The sequence below is a fragment of the Diabrotica virgifera genome, chromosome 6 (assembly GCF_917563875.1).
Source record: "Diabrotica virgifera virgifera chromosome 6, PGI_DIABVI_V3a".
NCBI classification, from domain to species: Eukaryota; Metazoa; Arthropoda; class Insecta; order Coleoptera; family Chrysomelidae; genus Diabrotica; species Diabrotica virgifera.
Genome location: NC_065448.1, coordinates 36,440,349 through 36,464,838, shown reverse-complemented (window position 1 = coordinate 36,464,838; position 24,490 = coordinate 36,440,349). Strand labels below are relative to the sequence as shown.

General features: G+C 32.5%; 1 protein-coding gene across 6 annotated transcripts in view; it reads left to right on the top strand.

Annotated features, from left to right (window-relative positions):
- LOC114335171 (activating transcription factor 7-interacting protein 1) overlaps nt 1-24,490 on the top strand; it is a 138,466-nt gene that overhangs the window by 34,588 nt on the left and 79,388 nt on the right. Inside the window, exon 1 of one of the 6 annotated variants that reach the window (XM_028285355.2) lies at nt 6,133-6,399. The exons of 4 other annotated variants lie outside the window; for them this stretch is intronic. The gene's annotated coding sequence lies outside the window, so the exon portion shown is untranslated. Of the gene's footprint in view, nt 1-6,132; nt 6,400-24,490 lie in introns of those variants that run through there. One more of the 6 variants, XM_050652657.1, reaches the window with a different exon arrangement.

Genomic DNA, 24,490 nt, shown 5'->3' with positions numbered 1-24,490 from the left:
ATATAATTTACTAAGAAGTAATACTTCTATTACATATTATGTGATTTTAACGAAATTTATATAATGTACTTTAAACAGTTTATTTATATTTTATTTAAATATTAAACTAATTTTAATACTTACTACTTTCCAAAAATTTTTATTAAGACAATACCAAAAATTTTAAAAAATAAAAGAATAAAACGCACACAAACACATTGAAAAATGCCACAAAGAAAAAATGATTTCTGAACGATAATAATTGTTGGCAAGAGTTTTAAATACGCATTTTCTGAAAAAAAAAAATTATATAACAAATATACTTACAATCATAAAATGCATAAAAAAATAAAAACTTGCATCGGGGATTCAAACCCGCGAATTTGGGAGCGCTTTGATTCGTAATCGAAGTCTAGACTCACTCATCCAATTACACATTATTTGTCATGTGGAAAAATAGGGCAACTGAACGTTTTACCGTTTGACAGTTGTTCTGAATTTAATCAAATTATTTAGTTTGATTTTTGTGGAAGAAAATATTAAAATATAACAAAACAGTAAGAAAACAATATATTAGATGAAGATTGGTAGAACTTTTGTTAGTAATCAAATCAAGTATGTAAATCAAAGCATTACATACCTACTAGATAAATAAATCTACGCCAAAAAATCATAATTTAAAAATAAAAATCGGACCTAATTTCGGATTTCTCTCTAAAATCCCCATTCTTGAGAAAATAAATTTATTCCAACCTAATCCAAATGTATAATTACAATATGATTATAATAAAAACTACTTACCAAATTAGAATGAGTTTTCCTTGTCCAAAATAGTCCAAAAGTCCAAAAATATATATGAAAACTATTTAAAAAGGCAGTATAACTATTAACTAACTTTTGTTTGTTGTTTCTTTTCCCACAAATTTCAAAACGCAACAACCATAAATAATCAAACCACAGCTGTGCCACAGCCGCCATATTGAATGATTTTTGACATGTCATTTGAACATCCAATCAGAACAAAGTTATAATGCGACTGCGCCCAGAGTGAAGGTTTTAATCATATTAAAATTCACCCTCATATCGCGCCTAAACAAGTATAACTTCAAAAATTCACACGCTTTGTTGAGGCTTTTACAAAACATATATTTTTATAGACCCGTAGGTCGAGTGTACATAACCTAAAAGTGAAATTTTTCTCGAAAAAAGCGTACAATTTTTTTGGGAATTGGCTGCAGGTCTATTTTTTATTTTGATTATTTTATCAAAAATATATTTCTGATTTTTTCCAGATTTCCAGATTTTTCCGTAGGGTGCGTCACCTCCAAAATCCGAAAAACTGGGGTTTTTGAGGTTTTTAAGCGATTTTGCGAGTTTTGAAAAAACATTTGAGGTGTTTAAAGGTTTTCGCAAAATTTTTGAATGTCATATAGGGAGTCATTTACTTCAAATTATATATGTACAACCGACAAAAAACCTTGATTTGATCTATTTTGAAAATTCCCAAACACCCCTAAAAACCGGTTTTTGGGTTTTTGAAGGTGGCGCACCTTACGGAAAAATCTGGAAAAATTAGAAATGTATTTTTTAATAAAATAAACAAAATAAAAAATTAGCCATCTCCAAAAAGTTGTTGACATTTTTTTCGAAAAATTAGGATATGGTTCTTTTCATGAGGATTTTTCAGTGCGTCACAAATGATAGAAAAAAAGGTATTCTCCTTTTCATGAACATTTTTCAGTGCGTCACAAATTATAGAAAAAAAGGTAAGTCCGTGATAATACACATTTATGACATTTATTCTAACGTGACATTTTAGTTAAATCTGACAGTTGTCAAATTTTATTTTCAATTTGGAATAAAACCAAATCAATTGTGTCTATTGCATTTATAAAATGGTATTTTCTTTCATTTGTATAGTCTTATAAATTGTACAGATTATATTGATAATATTATTATTTTATTTAATAAATAATTCTTTTTTGATTATGGCGCCATCTATCGACAACTAGAATAATCACCGAACTAGAATAATTACCGAAGTATTCCCAGACGTGCCTTTTTTTCTGTCACATACAAGTTAATGCGTTAGAGAGAAATCGAAAAACTGTGACGCACTGAAAGATGATCATGAGAAAAAGAATAAGTCCGTGATAATATACATTTATAACATTTATTCTAACATGACATTTTAGTTAAATCTGACAGTTGTCAAATTTTATTTGCAATTGGGCATAAAAACAAATCAATTGTATTTATTGCATTTATAAATAGTACATTGTTTACCGGGTAGGAAAAGCTTAACATTCCTGGACGACTGTGAAGATTGCTAAGTCGAGGCGCAAGCCGAGACTTAGCAACACAGAGTCCAGGAATGTGGCTTTTCCTACGAGGTAAACATACTATTTTTCCGCAAATCGTTTAAAATTCGACAGATATTGATTGATTTAAAAAAAACGCGATAATTTTATTCCCAAATAAATGGTGCTTTGAAATTCCTAATAAAATTACTTGGGTTACTATGGAAACGTATTGAGGTTGAATTGTCAAACTTGACAATGTTTTCTATCATTTATGTAGAACACTAACAACTGTACGGAAATATCATTTCCTTACAGTAAGGAAATGACATTTCCTTACAGTAAGGAAGTCCTGACTTTTTCTTCAAGAAATTTTGACAGGAATGTCAAAATTTCCTGGCGATTTCCGGAAAATGGTATTTTCTTTGATTTGTATAGACTTATAAATTGTACAGATTATATTCGTAGATATATTATATAATTAGTAAATAAATTTTTTTCTATTATAGCTCCATCTATCGACAACTAGAATAATCACCGAACTAGAGTAATTACAAAAGTAATCACCGACATGCCTTTTTTCTATCATATACAATTTAATGCGTTAGAAAGAAATCGAAAAACTGTAACGCACTGAAAAATGCTCATGAGAAAAAGCATATGTACATGTACACTTAACCTACGGGTCTATAAAAAATAGACGAGTTTTGTAAAATGTGGGGTGGGGGGGTTAAATGTGTGTCGTCCAATTTTTGAATGTCTTAAAGGGCACCGCTAAGGAAATGACGAAACATGTCGATGTTTGTTTTAAGGGGGACACATTTTCACGATACATTCATCTGTCATTTGTCAACCCCCTCCCTTCCACTTCCCCAACCTCTTATTTTTAAATAGGGAATGTACAGCTGGTTCCAAAAAAACTGATACGACTCTTAGTAAGATTTGATCATTTTGAGCAGTGTATGATTGGTCTGACATTATATAAATATTTATTATGACAGACAAATAATAAAATAAACTTTTACTAAACTAAACTAAAAAAATTTTAAGATTTGGTAGTGACAGTGACAGTATGTAAATAATAAGTATTTATCCTTCAAAATTTAATAAATCAAATACAATTAAACTCATATTCATTATATCACACCTCATCAAAAGCTTTTTGCAAGAACATAGTCAGCGATTTTGATATGGCTTAGAGTTAGACTACATCAAGATCGCCTATAAATCGTGCTGGTAATTGCCTTGCAGCGAGACCAAAAACAAAAAGAAGGAGAAGAAGAAAGTACACTGCTCAATTTTCTACAAAATACGCTTTAAGAGTTGTATCAGTTCTTTTTGGAACCAGCTGTACCATGTGCGGCACATTATCAATGGGGTATTCAGACATAACTACCGTCCAAGATTTTTGCACCGTCTTGGCAAAAAAACTTAATTCATTTGAACTACTACACCTCTCAAAAATGACACGTGACGCCTATGGTTTGCTAATACGTCATTTTTTCTGTAACATCAAAAGTAAATGTGACGTGACAGGAAAAATTTCAATTAACACTTATTAACACCGTGCTACTGTAGTATGCGGTCTACCCGCAATCTGAAAATTTCTGAAGGATTTGCTCAAAATAATGAAATGCAAGAAAACTCTTGTAGAAAAAGTTTTTTATTCACAAGTAATAAACATTTTGAGGAAAATAAAAAATGTAAAATGAAGCGGGACTAATAATTTATAATTTACAAAAAAAAATGCAACCCAACTACTTATTTACAAAAATAAAATGATGTAACCTAATTATTATTTTCGTTCCCATTTTTGAATTGCTTAAAGAACTCAGTAACTTCAAAAATCATATAACCTATAAAAAAAACCTTGATTTGATCCATGTTATATTGTATAAAATGGGGGTAATTTCCAAAAACCAGTTTTTCGGGTTTCCAAGGTGGCACCTTAAGAAAAAAATCTGAAAAAAATCAGAAATATATTTTTTCATAAAATACACAAAATAAAAAAGAGACCTGCAGCCATCTCTAAATAAAATACGCTTTTTTTTTAAATATCGTTTTAGGTTGTGTACCCTCAACCTACGGGTCCATAAAAAATAGACAAGTTTTTTTAAAAACCTCAACTACTTATGTGTGTGAATTTTTGAGTTTTTAAAATTGATTGCAACCCATCGAAAAAATAAAATAAAAAGGAAAAATGACGTTTTTGACGGAAGGGGTGGGGTGGGGCAGGTAGGGTGAGTCCTATTTTCTATTAGGTACATAGAACGTGAAAAAAATTTCAAATATAATTCTGGGAATGAAGCATAGGCATTTTGCCTATTCTAAAGGGTGGTACCCATTGGTTCCGAATGTTATCATCCGAAAAATAAACATATTATTATAAATAGTAATCAGGAAGTGGTCCAAAGAGGAAGTATCGACTCAATAAGTAAAGACAAAAATCTCGAATACATCGTACATGTTGGGAAAATTATACAACTTTCTGCAAGTAATATTTAAGGAAAGGAATTTGGAACAAGGCCAGAAAATAAGATATGGCTAAAGCATCTATAAATATTATTCAATATGTTTAGAGTGGATCAGGTTTGATCGAGCTAAACAAATCGCAACAACTATAATTTATACAAATGTTACAACAGGAAAAATAACTGATTTTCAAGGTTAAAAACTAATTGAAGCAGAAATAAATTGAGGAAATTTCATGATTAAACGTTTTTAATAGTTATTTGCAATATTAAAGGTTCTTTTCGCTACTATGGAGTATTTTGCATTATTCTCAAAAATCCTAATTCATCAGAGCATCCATTTTGCAGCTATTATCGTTACATCGTGTGAAGAAACAGGCCCCTGCCAACAAAACCAATATGTTAGCGCGACAGCAATGCAGCAGGCAGCCATTTTAGGTTCACTCACTGCATGAAATCGGAGCGCGCGAACACGGGACTCGATGATAGCCGATCTTGCGGTTGGATGGTTTGGTCATTTGGAGGGGTCGGAGGGGTATCTTGTAATTCTCGAAATAAATTTTTTCCTGACTGCACAATAATGTGGAGACCAAAATGTATAGACTTGGCGAGTTGATTGTTCTTAGCTCATCCATATTATAACCTCTGTTATTTAGGTTAATTAACGACCTAATGCAAAGACTTTTTCATATCAAATACCTATTGATTTGAAAGGTTGTAGGTCATTCATTTTTAATAAAATATTTCCAAGGAAAAACAAATATTTAGAATTTGCTCATTTTCCCGTTGGATAGTACTGGTACTATTAATTTCCCATAGCTCTGGGAGAAAAACTGGTAGGATTAACGTTTTATCTCGATTACGATTCGTTATCATTTTATCATTATTCGCTCTGTTGCCAATTAGTTTTGACCTTGGTTGTTTTTTACATTAATTTGCACTCCCACTCCCACCGGATACACTAACTGATTGGCCCAAATTTTTCAACTTCCAACAATTTTTTTTGGTATTCAACTAAAAATTTATCAAGGTTATCCATCCATCCAGATTATTTCATAAATTCATAACCTACCAGATCTAAAATTGAAACAAAAGTGGAGTGTTTTATTTTATTTAATTTAAATCGAGGTTATGTAAAATCTACTGTTCAAGGACGATCTAAATTGGGTGAAAGAGCAAAGGCTTTCCACGATTGTTAGATACATGTACCAGGTTCGTCCATTATATATAATATTTTTAACCAAAAACTTCAATCTTCCATTGCTGACTTATCAAATTGAGCCAGATGGAGAGATTAGAGTTGGTCATACTGACGAAGTTACATTTCATATTTGCTTTTGCTGTACTGGTAAAATGAGTAGGTACTGCAAAGCTTGATTACGCGTGCGCAAGGGAGTGAGGTTTTTGTCGGTCGCCGGCATTCTCCTCATTTTTTGTACGTATCGTATTTTGTATTGCACAGTTTGCGTTGGTTTGTGTTTGTGTCCGCCGTTGTTGTTGGTGCTTCCGTACGGTGTTTGTCGGACTGTAGTTTACATTTAAATTAGAAACTTAAGGTTTATAGAGACAATGCTGTTTTAGAAGTGTAGAAATAGTACTGGATTTATTGTAAATGTTCCAATGTTGCTACAGGGTGATTTAAAATAGAGGTAAGCGGCTCAATTTTGGTTTATGAGTGCGATTTTTTTGTTTTGACATAACCTCATTGTCTTCCTTCAGAAACTTAGGAATAAAAATATACTTATTGTTTATATTTTAAAAATGATGCATTTCTGATTATGTGAACTGACTATATCTTTCCGAAAAATAAATTTTGTAAATATATTAATTTGGTTGATTGTGTAGTCCAAACATGAATAATTTTGCAAAATTTATCAATTTTTGGAATACATTTTCATATTTGTCAAACTTTCACATAGAAGTAATATTTTAGAAGAATATTTAGAAATATGTATAGCCTAAATTCAATATAAACCCGTGGGAAAAGTAAAATATAAATAAGTAAGTCGGTGCTTTAGCCACTTCCACTGATTGACATTTTTATGATTTGTTTACAAAAGTTATTTATTTGATAACAAGATTTATAACCTCAATAATTGATGCCACAACAAGGACCAATAGCCAATAAAATTGATCAATATGGAAATTATCAAGAAGTATGTACATAAAACTGCAAAATTTGTTGAAAATCTTTTCCTGAACACAAATACCTAAAGTCTGCAATTCAGCAATAATTTGGTATGTGCAGTATTTACATTGAGTTGTAGATTTTGACTTACCCTATGCTGTTACCTAATTTACATACTACAGTTCATCCATATTCATCTTCTTCTTTAAGTGCTGTCTCCCAATCAGAGGCTGGATAGCATCATCTATATCTTTACCTACCACTGCTCTAAAGAGTTCTATGGAACTGGATTTAAATGAGTCCCTTAAATTCTTCAACCATGACACTGTCCTTCCTTCTATACTCTTTCTTCTTAAAAAAGTGTGAAAATGTTATTGGTTAGACAGACATATAATCCAGTATTCTTCTTCATGAGCCATATCATATCCAACATTGGAAGTATCAAGAAACTTGTTTCGTCTTACACTTGTATGGCCCTCTATTTTGCCTTTAACAATCAGTTGTAGTATTCTATATCTACACACACTCAAACTTATATTTAATCATCTGATATTTCTTATTATTTCGTGCGGATTTAAAAAAAAAACTAACACACGAGGTGAAAGAATATTTATTTTAAAGCAATTTAGTCACAAATACATACAGTAGACTCCCGTAAGTTCGGCCTCGGTTAGTTCGGTCTCCGCTTAGTCCGGCCGGCTCTCTGAGCATTAGTCACACACTTTGCACATAAAAAATCATTAGAAAAGAAAATTCAGAAAAAAATTACTGACTTTTTTTAAGTGTTTAAGAAGCCAAGCCACCAATGTGCAATAATATTTTTAAATTTTATTAGGCCTAGAGTTCTGTAAGTATTGTTTTATAGTATTTTTGTAAGGGTCTATCTTTTCATATATCGTCGCCTTAGTACTATAACTTGATAACTCCAAAATTGACGTTTTTGAGATAACTAGTTCACAAGATGTATTTTATTTGCCTCCATATTGTGTAAAAACTTGATAGCTCACTTCAAATGGGTTAAGTATTTATTTATGATTGACAAAAGTTGATAAAACTCAAATGCCACTAATATTCAGTGCTAAAACTTGACAAGATAAGTTATCAAGCTATTATTTAATCGAAATAATCGTGAATGCGACATACACTGAATGCTATAACTAGATAACTCGAGTTATCTAGTTTTAGCACGGGTTTCTCTGAAACCATTGAACTTACCACATAATTGCTATCTGTTTATTCGGTTCATTTTAATGCAAGAATTCGAGAATTGTTAGCAGATCTGGCAACCCCCATGGCAGAGGGCTAATTTTCAACAAAATAATGTTTAAAATATTAGTTGTGTTAAAAAGTTCATTTATATGCGACTTAGCACAACATGCGACATTACCAAATGTTAACATTATGGTAGTGCTGTAGTTGATAACTTTAATTTTTCATGTTTTTTTTCCATATTGGAAAACAAATTTAAACCATATTCCTAAATAGATCAGTTGCGAAAAAGTTAAGGAACAATATTTTAGAGCCGCAGAGTGAATTCCGTATTTACCAACATCATGGTAGCAGCACAAATATCTTTAAAATCTTTAAACTCGTTTATCTCAAAACTACTAATTTTGAGTTATCAAGTTATAGTATTAAGGCGACGATATTATGTTAAATATATGTCAGAGTATTCCTCTGTGTTGTCTTCTACTTAATGTACAAGTGTTTTTTGCTAGAGCCATACAAACAATAAATGGGCATTTTTTAGATAAGCATCAGTTAGTTCGGCCACTTTTAAGTTCGGCCTAGGGTCCGGTCCCAAGGTGGCCGAACTTACGGGAGTCTACTGTAACAATGAAATAAAACAACAAATTGAAACTAGTTGTTTTAAAGTCAATAGCATCAAAAATTTCAATGTAAAACTAATAATGCTTCAGTTTTTATTATTTTTTTTTTGTTTTTTTGGTAGTCAGTGTTATCACCTCTAGTCCTTATGCAAGCTTCAGTTTGCAGGGACACGCTCCTAATCAAATTATTAACATTTTGTTGTGGTAGGTTGCTCCATTATATCCCACAAATCCTCAATAGGGTTAAGCTTAAGTGAGTAAGCAGGCCACTCCAAACAAGGGATACCTTCTGCTTCAATGATGTCTCTAGTCACTCTAATTGTATGTGGAGGTCCATTATCATGCACGAAAATTAAATTTTCTCCTGTTGCACCTCTCCAGAGCCTAACTACAGGTTATCAACATACATGTGAGCAGTTAACATTGATTGAACATTAATTACACTTCCCCTTTTATATTTGTGAATGGATCTGACAGTTTTCGTTCTTGCTTGTCTTCCTCGACCTCTAAGTACACGATTTCGTGGGTCATCTGATTTTACACAAATCCTGACTTTTTCTGAAAATAGCACATTTTCTCAATTGCCAATGTTCCAGTTTTGGTGGTGAAGACACCAATTTAGACGATCAGTCTTGTGCTGCCTGGATAACTCGGGAACCCATAACTGTCTCCTGCTGTATACTTCTTTGCACGAACTCTTCTTCTTATCATTTTAACTGAAAAAGTTACACCTGTAGCTTCCAAAAGCTGCCTTTGGAGCTGCTGGTGAGAAATGAATGGGTGACTTCCAGCTGATTGGACAATTAAACGATCGTGGCGAGCCGATATTACTTTTTGGCGACTTTCCCTTCTTTATTTTTGAGCTTTCCTATTTCCTGTTACCTAGCATAGGTTTTAGACAGAACGCCCTGTGTTACACCTAGCTCTGCAGCTATTCCCTCTGAGAACATTACTTGCTCCACAAGATCAATAGTCTTTCCCCATTGTAGGTTCTGTAACCCCACATGAGGCCTATTTTCGTTTTTGGGTGCAAAAGTTAGTTTATTTATTTTCATTCAATTTGCAACTCTGTACCGAGTATACCGATAGTACTGAGCTGTACTATCTGATTGTCTTATCGATTTGTTTATCTTCAATAAAACCCTTTATTCTTCGCAATAATAACAAGTTTTTTTTTAAGAAATAAATATTGTTTTGAAATACATGGTGATTCCATATAAGTTTGGGTATGTGGCCAAACATATTCAATATCCAGTAAGCCTTTTTTAGTGAATTGGCACTATATTATGATCAAACAAATTTCTTCCTTCAGTCACTATTGAAAAGAATGAGTTTATATTTTTATCATTGATATACTGGACAGCTTCAATATATTCTGCTATGCCTGTGTCACCAAATAGTTTCTTACAAATTAAAAAAGGGAACTTAATATAGTTGGCATTTTTCACAATATTGTAATAACTAATAATAATTAGGCTGTAGAGCCTAGTAGACCCATGGCTTGATTGGCCATTCTCCTTCATAACGTCTCGTCCATTGTTTTCATCCTCCCAATTTGTGACGTTTTTGTATAGATCATCTTCTACATCCATTTTCTGGGTCAACCTCTTCTCTGACATCCTCATATTTTAATTGATTGTATTAACTAAATTACCTTAATGTAAAAGAGCTTGTGGATTTCTTCAACTTTTCTATTCACTACTCTTTTAAAATGTACTTAATCTAACAGAAGTTTTTGAAAATTTGAATTTAAAGTTGCATATATCAAAATTATATATTCAATACAATAGCAAGAAACGCAAAAGGCTTTGTGTTATAGTTTCACTTATGAATCGAAGATAAGTATGAAAGGATAATTTTAAAAACAAAAGAAAAAACAATTTTATAACTACAGTAGAATCCCGCAAATCCGAACCCCGCAAATCCGAACTTTCGGCAAATCCGAACCAACGGAAAGTGAAAAAAAATTTAAAAATTCAAAATAAAAATTTAAAAACATGTTTATTATGTGAGAAAATAATTACGTAAGATGCTAGCTACAGTATTAAACACTGCAACACTAATGGGTGAATAAAAGCGTCCAGTTAGACTAAACACAATCAATAAAGCAATGTGCATAATACACATTTCCCATGGTATACTATGAACGAAAACACTGAAAAAGATAAGAAACATGAGAAACATAGTGTAATCAGTGTAATCAATATCCAGATTACAAATTAAATGAATCATTTATATGGCCGAATTCCCATGTCCGGTGACGAAACAAAACTACTGGCGTTAGCGATTTAATATTTCAGTGATCTAAATATTTTTCAGCTTTAGAATATTGGAGGCACAAACGTGCGGATAAAGTTTCATAAAGGGATCGGTGGCAGTCCAAATCTTTTAAAAATCATCTTCGTTAGCTTCTTAGGCTAACTTTCGGATAGTCCGAACTTTTCGGAATCCGAACAGGCTGTCCCCCCAATTAGTTCGGATTTGCGGGTTTCTACTGTATTGTACTTATAACTAAAATTGGAATAATGCTAATCAAAGTAGATGACATTTTCAATAAGATATGTACTTACACATGTGTTCAGCCATAAATTCCAGAAATGGAGGAATTTTTCTGAATCTCTTGTAAACTGGTCATGCTGCAGCCAATTGGACTGTTGTATGTTTTATACTGTAGTATGGATTAGTCATTAATCTAATACAATTATACAATCATATAAAAATAGAGAGATGCTGAATGTTTTTCGGGATTTATTAAATCAGGTTCTTGAAATCAGTACATTAGAATTTCATCGTTAGCATCTTATGACTAATAGTCCCATCCTCAAAACTCTAAATCTATTTAGCTCCAGCTATAAGCTATGTATGATACATGCTCCAGCTATAAGTATAACATCCATAAGTATAAATACAATGTACTAACTGAATAAAATTGAATATTTTATTTCTATTCATTCTTGTAGAATAATTTTTCACACATAGTATTCAGTAAATAAATGAACAGTTTAATATTTATTGCTTCCAGACGTTGTTCTGTATAGAAGCATTTGTTTAAATACATAGAACAATGTTTTATTGTTTGTTATTCTGTACAAACCTGCTAGCAATATTATTAAGGCTGTGAGTTGTGAGTAGCGTTACCAGGTGTCCCGATTTGCGCGGGACGTCCCGATTTTCAGGGGTCTGGGACGCGTACCGATTTGTACCTGATCGGGACACTAAATGTCCCGATTTTCACCCACGAAAACCAATTTCAGGAGGACTTGCAGTGAATTTTATAACTATGTTATAAAAACAAGGCACTTCTAAAAGCGGCAAAATCGAATAAAAATTATAATTTTAATAAAAGATAAATAATTTACTTAATCTATGATTTTTTTTTGTAATTTCGTCTGATTATTATTATTATGTAGGATTAAATACAGATTATAGAAACATCTTGTAGTCCAGTAAATGAACGGTAAATACGGCGATACCGTGTATTTTCAGGATCAACTCCGAATTGCATGAAAATTTGGACGGTTTGTGCCGTTGGTTGCTTTTACTCGGGGAGTGACAGTCACCCCTAGTTGGGGGGTGAAACACTGCGCGTTTAAAATAACTCCGGAGATGGATAAATTGACTAATTCTAAGCAATTTTAGTTCTATAAAATTTTAACTTAGGTAATACTTTTCGAGTTATTTACGATTGAAAATGTTTATTTTTCGACAAAAAAATCACGTTTTTATACGATTTTCACAAATAACTCAAAAAGTAAGTATTTGATCGAAAAAATATTCTTAGCAAAAATGTACCATAATATAAAAAAAAATGAAAAACATTGTGAACTCGTAAAGTCTGTAGACCCTGCAAAAGCAGTAGCTCATGAAAAATACATTCTTATTCGTCAAATTCCAAATCAAATATTTCAACGTGAAATAACTAAGAAATGAAGCACTTTTCGGGAAAAACCAATTAAAACTTTTTTAATAAAGCTTTATTTTTATGTTTTAAAAAGTTTCTAGCATCAAAACTAAGCGAGCTAATGCTCAAAATCAAGTTGACTCCTTTCTTTTGGTAAAAAAATCGTGAAAATTTCCCCCTATTAGCACCCCAAATTAAATTAATCGTTACCGCTTTACAAACAATTTACTTTACTTATGTATTTTTTACATGACTGAAAGGGCCTGAACGAGTCACCAATCACGAGTGTATGCAAAATATGAACATGAACAGCGATATTTTAACCAATTTTTGTCTTACAGAAAAACAAAATAAATCTATCATATTTATAAAAGAAAAACCTACCTACTTTTTACTTCTTGAAATTTTTAGTATCCCTAATACTTTTTAAGTTATTTTGAAAAAATGGCATATTCCAATATTTTAGGAAAATTTTTTTTTTTACTATAAAACCAATTTTTTTCAAAACTAAGCACTCCCAACCGGTAAACCTTACAGATCGTATAAATAATACACATATAAAGTAAATGGTAAAGCGGTAACGATGAATTTATTTTTACGGTACTAAATAGGGGGAGATTTTCACGATTTGTTTTTACCAAAAAAAGGGGCCAACTTTATTTTGTGCGTAACTCGCTTAGTTTTAATGCTAGAGACTTTTATATAAAACAAAATTAAAGATTTTTTTAAACACTTAAAATGTTAATAGGTTTTGCCCGAAAATTGCTAAATTTTTTGGTTATTTCAAATTGAAAAATTCGATTCGGAATTTGACGAATAAGAACGTATTTTTGATGAGCTACAACTTTGCTTTTACTGGTTTTATAGACTTTCTGAACATACAATTTTTTTGCTTTTTTAAAAGCTACATTTTTACTAAGAATATTTTTTTCAATAAAATTACTCTAAAAGTATTGACTTAGTTTAAAAATTATATAGAACAAAAGTTTTTTAGAGTTAGTCAGTTAATTTATTTTGGGACTTACTTTAAACGCGCGTTTTTTTACCCCCGAGAAGGGGTAACTGTAACTGTCACCCCCCAAGTAAAAGCAACCAACGGTACAACTTCAACTTTGAAGTAGGTAAGTAGAACCTAAAACCAGATTTTCATGCAATTCGGAGTTGACTCTGAAAATTACACTCCAAAACGGTCATTTACTGGGCTATTGTTGTTTATTTGTCCCGATCTACAACCCTAAATCCCGATTTGTTTTTGGTTACGTACCGATTAAAAACAAATCGGACCTGGCAACACTAGCTGTGAGTGATAAAAACGAAATGAAAAGTATGCGATAAAAGTAATATACCTACTAATTATTTTTAATCCTACAATAGAGTATATTTTTTATATTCATGAACATCAAACGACGTCGGATGTGCACTCATGGCCCCCTCCCCCCTCTCGTATACCGTCGTAATAAGCAAAGAGTCCCCCTCCCCCTTTTCAACGACGTAGTTTATGATGTTCCCTAGATAGTCACAAATATAGAAGTGTTAAGGAGAATAGGCAGAGAGAGGGAAATTGAAAACACAATAAAATAAAGGAAATTGCAATATATCAGACATGTGATGAGAGGCGAAAGATATAATATCTTGAGACTCATAATTGAAGGAAAAATAGAGGGTAAGAGAAGGGTAGGAAGTAGACGCGTTTCCTGGTTGAAGAACCTGAGAGAATGGTTTAAATAACCATGATGAAATGAATATAAAATAAAATAACCATGATGAATGCCAACCTTTGTCGCAGATGTGGCACTTCCGCGTGACAAAGAAGAAGATAAGCAATGTACATTTTGAAGTAATTCAATAATTATTGAACTTTGACAAGAAATACAGATGTTAAAAATAAAAGAGTTGACTCAGAACTGTTTGGGTGGTTTTTTCTTATTCTTACCCTTCTATCATCCATTTTCGGGCATGGCATCTCCCAACTCCTTCCATTGATCTCGATCCTGGGCAACATACATCTTACTTTGTTCCATTGTGGTGGGTAAAAATTTATAAAAAAACCTAGTGAGATATATAAAGGCCAATATACTAAGACGGGCAGGTCATGTGATATGCAGTAACAACAATCACCTTATAAACGATGTGTTTTGTGAAAGACTAGATGGGAGATGGTCTACAGCACAGAACACAGCCTAGAAAAAGGTGAAAAGATGCAGTCAGAGAGGATCTGGAGAAAATGAGAGTAAAAAGTACCGGCGCTAGGCTATAAGGCGCCCGCCTGCCAAACCAGCATATTATGCGCCCTTCGTTTTTTTTTAATTAGTATTTTGTATAGCACCAGCAGAAAAAAGCTCATTTTGGCGCCCCCAAACAGCGGCGCCCGCCTGCAGTGCATCCCTTGCAGGCCCGTTATCGCCGGCCCTGCAGTAAAACAATGGGAAATAGAGGCAAAGCAATATGTAGTAAATGCGGCAAAGATTCACAAAGAGTTGTAACGCTATTGAACGCCATAGTACAGGTTGTTACAACATTACAGACCCCCCAGAACTGAACATAGTAATCATTCTAACTAAACTAATATCATTTTATGAAATAAGTAGTGTTTAGTTATTAGTGTAAATGTAAAGTGTTAGGTTATTAGACATATCACAGTTCAGAAATTGAAATCAGGAGAGGAGTCAGGCAGGGATGTATTATGTCTCCATTACTATTCAATGTCTATAGGAAATCCATTTTTTAGAAAGGCAGAAATAATAATTAATGTATGAAAAGGGTTGATAAATCCAAATATATTTGTAAAAATAAAAACAATTCTCTGCAACAAAGACCTTAGATTAGAACTGACAGTAAGAGCTCTGACATGTTACATATTTTTGATACTGCAATATGTGCTTGAAAGCTGGACACTGAAGCAATAAAAACAATCATTATCAACAACAATAGCAAGAAATAAGCTGAGCAAAGATAGTGATGATGATATACAACATCTGATTTGGAGATGGCACTTAAAGAAGAAGACATATTGTGCTTAGTTTGTTGTTGTCTGAGTATCTAGTTGTCTGTTACATGTATAATTAAAACTTTGTAACATGGGCATTTTTCTTTGTGGATTTTTAATAAAATTATCTCTGTCATTCAAAATTAAATATAAACATGCCATACTCCACTGTAAGGATACAAACAGAGCACACTTTGAACAAAGCTTGCAAATTTTCAGATTTGCAAACCACTGGAAACTCGTGGAGTCGGTTTCTTTGATCATCTCATAGTCTGAATTTCAATCCAATAGATCACGAAATTTTGGGTCACATTAAATTCATAGCTTATCTAAAAAGGTTGCTCTGGATAGGTTCTAAAGAATTCAGGGGGCTGCGGTATTATTAGAACTGACCTGGCCACTTTTCAAGTACAATTGCCAATATTGTAGAATACTTTATTTTGAACTTATTCTTCTGTTTAAGCTAATGTGAAACATGTCATGGTTACATATAAATTTAATGAAAATTAAAATCAGGTCAGTTCACACTCATAGGAATCAGTTAAGAAATATATCATTATTTTCAAATCAAATGGCAGAACATTTCTAATTATTTTAACCAAAGGCGACCCGGAAAAATATTTGGTACGCCACTGCTGTTATCGTGGTTATGCTATTATCTTACTCACAACCAATTCATAGAATTTTCACTATGTTTTTCAGAGGAATGTAGAATCAAAAAGGTAGATGTATTTTTTGTCACAAGCAATCATGGTTGGTGTTAAAAATAAAGTGCTAAGACGTCTTGGTCTTAAATAGAGCCCTTTCTGTATTTGGTGTTAGAAACATAGATCTGTCTTGGTCGTAAACCAGATTAGGTGTTATAGTAAAAGGATTATATATACCTCCTGGTTTTAGACTACATCCTCTATCACCTGAAGATTTCTCTATTATTTTTTAATTTTCGTGATCTTTCCATTTGTGTTCAAAAATGTGACCTTTCCGTATAATGGAAATATATTATTTTATTTTATACTATTTTCAAACAAGGTGGCGGAAAATTTCTAATTTTTTTTACCAAAACCGACCCGAAAAAAAATGGTACGCCACTGTTGTTATCATGGTTTTTTTTACCAAAACCGACACGAAAAAAAAATTTGGTACGCCACTGTTATTATCATGGTTTTTTACCAAAGCCGACACGAAAAAAAATTGGTACGCCACTGTTGTTATCTTGGTTATGCTATTATCTTGGCCATAACCAATTCCTGGTAATTTCCGCTATTCAATTTTAATTTGACTATGCTTTCTGGAGAAACGTAGAATCAATAGGTAGACGCATTCTTTACCACAAACAATCAGGTTGGTGTAAAAAATAAAGAGCTACATCTTGGTCTTAAATAGAGCCCTTTCTACACATGGTGTTAGGAATACAGGTCTTGGTGTTAGATCTGATTAGGTGTTATGGTCAAAGGATCATCCCTCATGATTTTAGACTAGCATCCTCGATCACCCGATTTCCCTATTATTTTTTAATTTCTTTTTACCACTTGGTGGATGTAGGTGTCGATATATTAACACGTAAAGCACTTAAATTGAAAAATAATCATACGTGGACATTTTATGGTCTTGAATAATGCGCAGTTAAACCGGGCTAGGTTGTCAGATTTATATTTACATATATCATCACAACTGCGTATTATGTAAATAAATTGCATTATCAATTTATTGTAAACATGTTGACTGTTAACGAGTTAATCTGTCCAATTAATATCATTAATTGCTTTCAGCAGTACAATTGAACAAAAAATTAAGGTATCATAAAAACAGAGAAACAATAAAATATTGAGAAATAACAATGGAACGCCAAAATCTTGATAGAGATAGACAGAACCTCTTTTTTCTTTTTGTCAAACCAGATGCCAAACGGGTACATTAATTCCCTCCCAAACAGCAGAACGGTAGAGCGGAGTGCTTCGGACGAGTTCATCTCGACCAACGCTAGTAGGGGAGTACGCATGGAACAGCATAATGTAACAGACAGAAATAGTGTGCCAACTTTACACGAATATCGACTGCTTTTACATTCAACAAAATTGAGATGATTATTTTTATGATATTTTGTAAATTTATTTCCAAAATCATTGATAATGTAGCTAGTCACTACATATTTTTTTTTCTCTATTCTAAGTATTTTATTTTGATTTATTCGATATTTTCGTTTTTTTTTTATTTTGCGTCTTATTTTTAGTTTTTTCCACTTTTTGGATGATTTTAAAGGCGATATAAAATTTAAGATCTAACATATACCTAATCGTTTTCGTAAATTATTACAAAACTATTTCGTCAAATTTTTATTTCCCCAAATCTAGGGGAAAACGCGAAATTTAAGGTAGAAAACGGGTGATTTCGAGGTATTTTCCGTAGATCTGGGTAAATTTTTGGTATATCCGAGGACTGTTGTACGATGGTCTTGATCACGCACAGAAAAGAAATGTGAACACACTGCGCATGACCACGACCCTTCTAGAATAGTTCTAGGCAATAATGGATGCAACTTGTGTTGTTATAATAATAAAAGAACTCTTTACGAAAGCTTATAAATATAATAAATTAATTAGTAGGTACGTTGTAACCACTATTCATTTTTTTTTTCGTTGCAATGTTGGATGATCCAATTACTAACTCCAAAAATTGTACCACTTCATTCGCGGTGAATAGCAGAGAAATATTGCAACTTTCTTAAATAATTCATATTGTCAATTGAAATTGTCAAATTGACGTACATTTCATACCTACTGTCATTAAAAAAGAAAAATTATATATTGCTCCACAATATTGATATGATATGCAATTATTATATAAAGGTAAATTTAATTAATTGTATTTTGCTTGCAGTACTGCATTTTAATAACTAATTTTATTTACTACATACAATTCTTTACGTTTTAAAAACATAACCTGAATCTTACTTTGTCTTCTTATTATTTTTTTTGGACTATGGCCTTGACAATGATCCAGTAACCAGGACTAATATAATTGGCCAATATAATTAAAAGTGTGAAAAATGTTGCTGAGCGTAGGAACCAGGTGTCGCTTTGCCGAACTTGCACGGTCTCAATAATGCCAGAATATGTTACTCATACTCAACGGAAATACGTCATTCAATAATTGGTTGAACAACGAAAAATATAGGTCACCAAGAAGATAAGAATGGAAGACATATTTTCTATAATAACTTAAAAAATGTTCTAAATTAAACCAAAATGTCCCAAATCGTGAACACTGTTAATTAATTAAAATTAACCCTTGCATGTCAAACCTGGACCCCAACCAAGGAAAATATGAAGCTCAGGATAGAGACCGATGGAGGGAATCAGGAGAGGTCTATGTCCAAACATGGACGATAGAAGGCTAAAAAGAAGATACCTCCAGCGGACGGGTGAGGCCTATCAGGCCTCACTCATATGGAAATGAATAATTTTATTTCGTCTGTCCATTGGAGACACACACAGAGAGAATCAAAATATACAAAAAGGTTGGACAAAGTACAAAAAAATCTTTGTCCCATCGAACTGTTTATTTTATTATTCTTTCTGGATTAAATACTTTATTGGGCCGATAATAGAGTAGTTAATAATTAAAATTGATGATAAATCATTATTTTGGAAGCAGGTGACAGAAAGAAATAAAAAGGTTTGTCCCACTTCCACATCAGCAGCTCTAAATCGCATCATACCAACACCAAGTCGTATTTGGTTGGCGTAAGGCGTAATATTGCCCGGCCGAGAACGGAAAATTTCAATGAACGCAATAAAGAAAGAAGGCCGTGACGAAGATTAGAAATGTGGTAGCGTGCGCGCAGTCTCGTCGCATAGGTTATTGTACCTTGCGTCACGCTCCAGTCTAATAACGGCAACACCGAGATTCGTCCTCTCTGTTTCTCTGAATTGATCGTCGGTTCCTCTTTGCTTTGCTGGCAAAGAAATAATGCAACACAGGAATAAAAAAATGAGCTTTTTTGAGGGAGATAATTTTGGTAGTTGGCATTCGAGGTTTTTCCCTTCTTGCTTTACTTTTTCCTAGGAACGTCTGTACAAATTTGATAATTATCTAGGTCACGTCACGTTGTCATTTTTTTTGCGTAGTTAGCTCCCAGGTATTGATGTAATATTAATAGCTCGTTTTAAAGTTTGTATATTTATTTGCCATATTTTATTGCAATTAATTATTGACTTGGGAGGTCAGTCTCTAGGGGAAGGACAAGCTTTCGAAAGCAAAATAAATTATTTGCATCTAACCCTTTTTTTTTGGAAAGTTGAGTGTGGAATGCCAGTTCCCACCAACATTCTTTTGCCTTGTTATTTTTAGACAGCAAACATAAATATGCGTCCATATAATGGACATAACCTATAACCTGAAAATGACACCTTGGTGTATTGATCGTAATAGAAACGGTCTGCTAGATATCCAGAAACTCATAAAAAGCATATTGAACAGCTAATATACATGTTTTTATAGATTTTCAGAAAGCTATGAATCGAATTGGTAATTATATTGATTTATTGCTCATCATAGGCGTAGGTAAAAAATATTTTTTAGAAAAAAATATTTTAAATTGTAAAAAATCAAGATACGAATAAAACTTGTCGGAAGATGCATAATAAAAACGTATTTTGAGGATACGTCTTTAATTTATTTTTTTCAACATCGTTTCGGAAATAATTTTCCCATCAGCTATAAAATTTCTTGAGGTTAGCTAAAAATAAACGGTGTAAATTTGAACGGAAATTATGATTTTTTTTATACAGTGATGAGCGCGTTAATAACCGACAGAATAACGCAAAAGATGAAAAACATATTAGTTGTGAGATAAAAAGAAATGAAACTAGTGGAGGTGGGAAAGGACATCGCACACATCTTATGGAAAATATAATGTCACTCAAATTCAATAAAATTTATACGAATAGATTCGTTTTAAATTAACGGTCAAATCTTATCATTGCGCCAACTCTATATTTTCAATAATAAGAGCAGAAATTGATATAAATAAATCTGAAATCAAATGATACGTACATAAGTTAGAGAGAGAAAAAATATTTGAAAACACCCAAATTGTCGGTACTCCATAAATCAGAGGATTAGTTTCACTAATTCGCTTAGGCCCAGCGGGGGGTTTAAGCTCTTTTGAATAGCACCCAGAGCAATAATGATGGTAACTGACACTTTTACTTACTCAAAAAATGTGATTTCGATAAACTTTAATTGCAATTTGCGCCGTAATTAATCATAATTAAGAGTTGGCGCAAGGATAAGATTTGGCCGTTAATTTAAAACGAATCTATTCGTATAAATTTTATTGAATTTGAGTGACATTATATTTTCCATAAGATGTGTGCGATGTCCTTTAGCGATAAAAATCTATAAATTTATATTATGTTTATTGTTTCCCACCTTTAGACGTATCGGACGAGTTTGGCAACTGCCATCGTGACAGTGATAGTTTTAGTTGACATATTCATCTGATATAAAGATGGGAAACAATAAAAATAATAAAAATAAAATAAAAATTCCATTTTTATTCAGCTGCAATGCGAAGGCAAAACAATCCTATTTTTCACTTAAAATACGGAGAGCAGTCCAGCCCTCCGAATCGACGATTTTCAACTCTTGTTGGAGTCTCATCGGAGAGAACGTAGGCCTGCTTCTCCATACCTCAAGTGATCAACACTAAGAGTTTATCCCCCACACCGCAACTGAAGTGAATGGAGTAGGTGACTAGCGTCATCTGGCAATTGAAAGATGAAATAGTTTTCAATCCTAATAGCATTATTATTAATATTTAAAAGTATTAAAATATTACTAAAAGATTTTTAAATTGAAAACTTAGTGGTCCATTTTCTTGGTAACATTTCCATGGCTTCTAAAATTTGCAAGCCAGATGGATGCTGAAGCGAAGAATAATGAAAAGAATAATAAAAATAATGTAAATTTATAGGTTTTTATCGCTAAATTTCCCACCTCCACTAGTTTCATTTCTTTTTATCTCACAACTTAATACGTTTTCCACCTTTTGCGTTATTTTTCCGGTTATTGGCGCGCTCATCACTGTATAAAGAAAGAGATAATATTAGCAAGTACGTGCCAAATTCAAAACCGAAGTAATAAACGCTAAAAATCAAAAATGAGAAGACAAATGCCAGATATTGGACGTGGACAACGGAGGGCGAAAATCTAGAGAAACCTGGAGATTTATAAAGAATGTAAGAACCAACAAAAGAGAAGAAGCTACAGAGGTATTACCGTAACCAGCACAATAAGCCGACTGCACGGAAAAATATTAAAATACCACATATTATTATGTTACGACTACCATCCATTCGAATCAGAGGAACAAAGCCGCTTTAGGGCAGGTAGATCCAAAATAGATAACATTTTCTGTACATATAACCCAAGTAATAGAAAGAAGGCTGTCAAGAGCCCAAGGAGTTGTATTTACTTATGGTAAATCTACACTCAACGAAAAAGGTACATACGTAATATTAATAAAAATGTTAATTAAGACAACAAAAGCAATACTTAAAATTTATCCAATTCTTGGTTTTATTGGAACAACAAAGCGATGTTCAGCAGTTCATTATTTTCGTTAGTTGATCCAATGTATTGCGTTTATTGATATTACGAACACTGTTCACTGAGTCAACGAACACTATTCATTGAAACAACAACGTCCTTAATTGACCCACGAAGACTATTCGTTGTGTCAATAACAGTGTTATTTCTCCTAACGTATACTGCTTTATGCATCCAATGAATTTCGTTTATTTCTACAATTATTTCCGTTTATTTTTACAATTAATTCCGTTCACAACTGTCAAACTAACGTCAGAACGTGTATGTATCGATCTGTAAATTGCTGCCGAAATTTGTAATTATTACTGTAAATACTAGTTATTAAAATTAGTTTTCGCTCAAATAGTGACTAATAACAATTGTGTTCCGTGTTAATCATCAAGAACAAGCTGTAACGTCAGTCAGTAAGAGATGTTTTACTTAATAATCTTCCAACTTAAACACATTCAGTGTCAAACTGTCAATAGTTTTTCACTGTTGCTATCCCGTCCCAACGGACGCCAACGGTTAGGCAACCAGTATTGCAGTGATGTATCCAAGGTTACCACTTATTTCCAGACATCTAAAGCGTAATATAAACAAATTCAAGTTACTTTTGACTACATGAGTAACAATTTAAGTCAATGTTCCCCCACTGTTAGCATCACCATGTCTGGACCCAATTCTTCCAGTAATCTTACTAGTTCATATGCAACTGCTACTATGACTAAACAACGTCCGAAGTATCCCAAGAAGACCGAAACAATTTTATAATTAGTTGTACGTCTCTATAGTATCCAATGATTGTATATCCAATTTTTTTTCTTCATAATTTTTACCTAATGTTATTTAAGATTTAGAAATTAACTGTTATAATAATTAGTTTTAAGTCCTTATTGTAATTAATTATTGTATATCCAATATTGTTTGTGTCAATGGCCATTGCTGCCGAGACACATAAATTTTAATAATAAAAAAAAATTCCGTTCATTCCCACAATAAATACCTACGGTTATTCTTACAAGCAATTCTATTCATTCCTACAACCAGTTTCGTTCATTCCTACTATGAACATATTTTATATTAATAATTACTGAATGCATTAGCCCAATGTATGATATTAATTGATTAATAATAATTTTGCAAATCCCCCTTTTTTGTCCTAAACCTAATGGACTTTACACTGTGTGATTTCTCATATGATTTCACTTATACAGTGCGCTGGAATAAGTGTTAACCCCCCCCCCTTTATTAACTTATTTATTTTTAGTACATAAGCAAAACTCTCGGACAGGTTGATTTTTAAAATAAACAAAGTATATTATGACATCAATGTTTCGAACTTTACGCCATCCTACTTCAGGTGACAGGCACAATATTGATTTTTTTAAATGGGAAAGTACATTATGTGACAGCTCATTTAAAAGAGTTTAAAATAGTGATTCCAAAAATGTATAACACTTTAATCCTTTTTGAGAGCGCAGGTGCAAAATTTCGATCGAATTCTTTTTAAACGCATTCATTTTTTTTTGAATCCTGAGAAAACTAATACGTATTTTTGAAAAATTTAGACGCAGAATAAAATATTACATTATTACCGAGGGCTAAAAGTCCGTTAGAATAAACAAAAAGTTTCTTTTGAATGGTATATGTATTTGAAATTAAAAATCATACTAAAATTTCTTTTTCACCCCTGTGACTTATTAAAATAATCATTATAGAAGTTCTCAGGGACTTCAGACCCTCGATAATACTGTAATATTTTATTCTGTGTTTAAATTTTTCAAAAATACTAATTAGTTTTTTCAGGATTCGAAAAAAATGAATACGATAATAGACACACGAAAACTTCCTTCCAGTACGGACTACACTTGGAAACGAAATTAAATTATTCGGCACTTCGGCAGAGGTAACAGCATTGTTTAACAAAGAATTTTTTTTAAACAATGGTAACACAGAGAAGCTCTGGGTATCACGATAAGGAAAAGCCGTTACATTTCAATTGGTCAAGCAAAACATTTATTGTTTCAACAACTGCGGTTATTGTTACCATGTACGCCTTGATTGTGGTTATTAAACGCAGTAGTAGATTGATTAATGCATTCGTTGTCACAACAATCAGTTTACATCTATGGAATAATCAAATATTACTCTATATTAACATTTGTACATTGTTTTAATGAAATCTGTACATTGTCACGATAAACCAAGGTAATTGCTTATCATCTACGAAATCAACAAAGTGAGTTGCTGTCAGAATTAACATTATTTATTAAATATACGAAACTAAGTTATTGGCTGAATA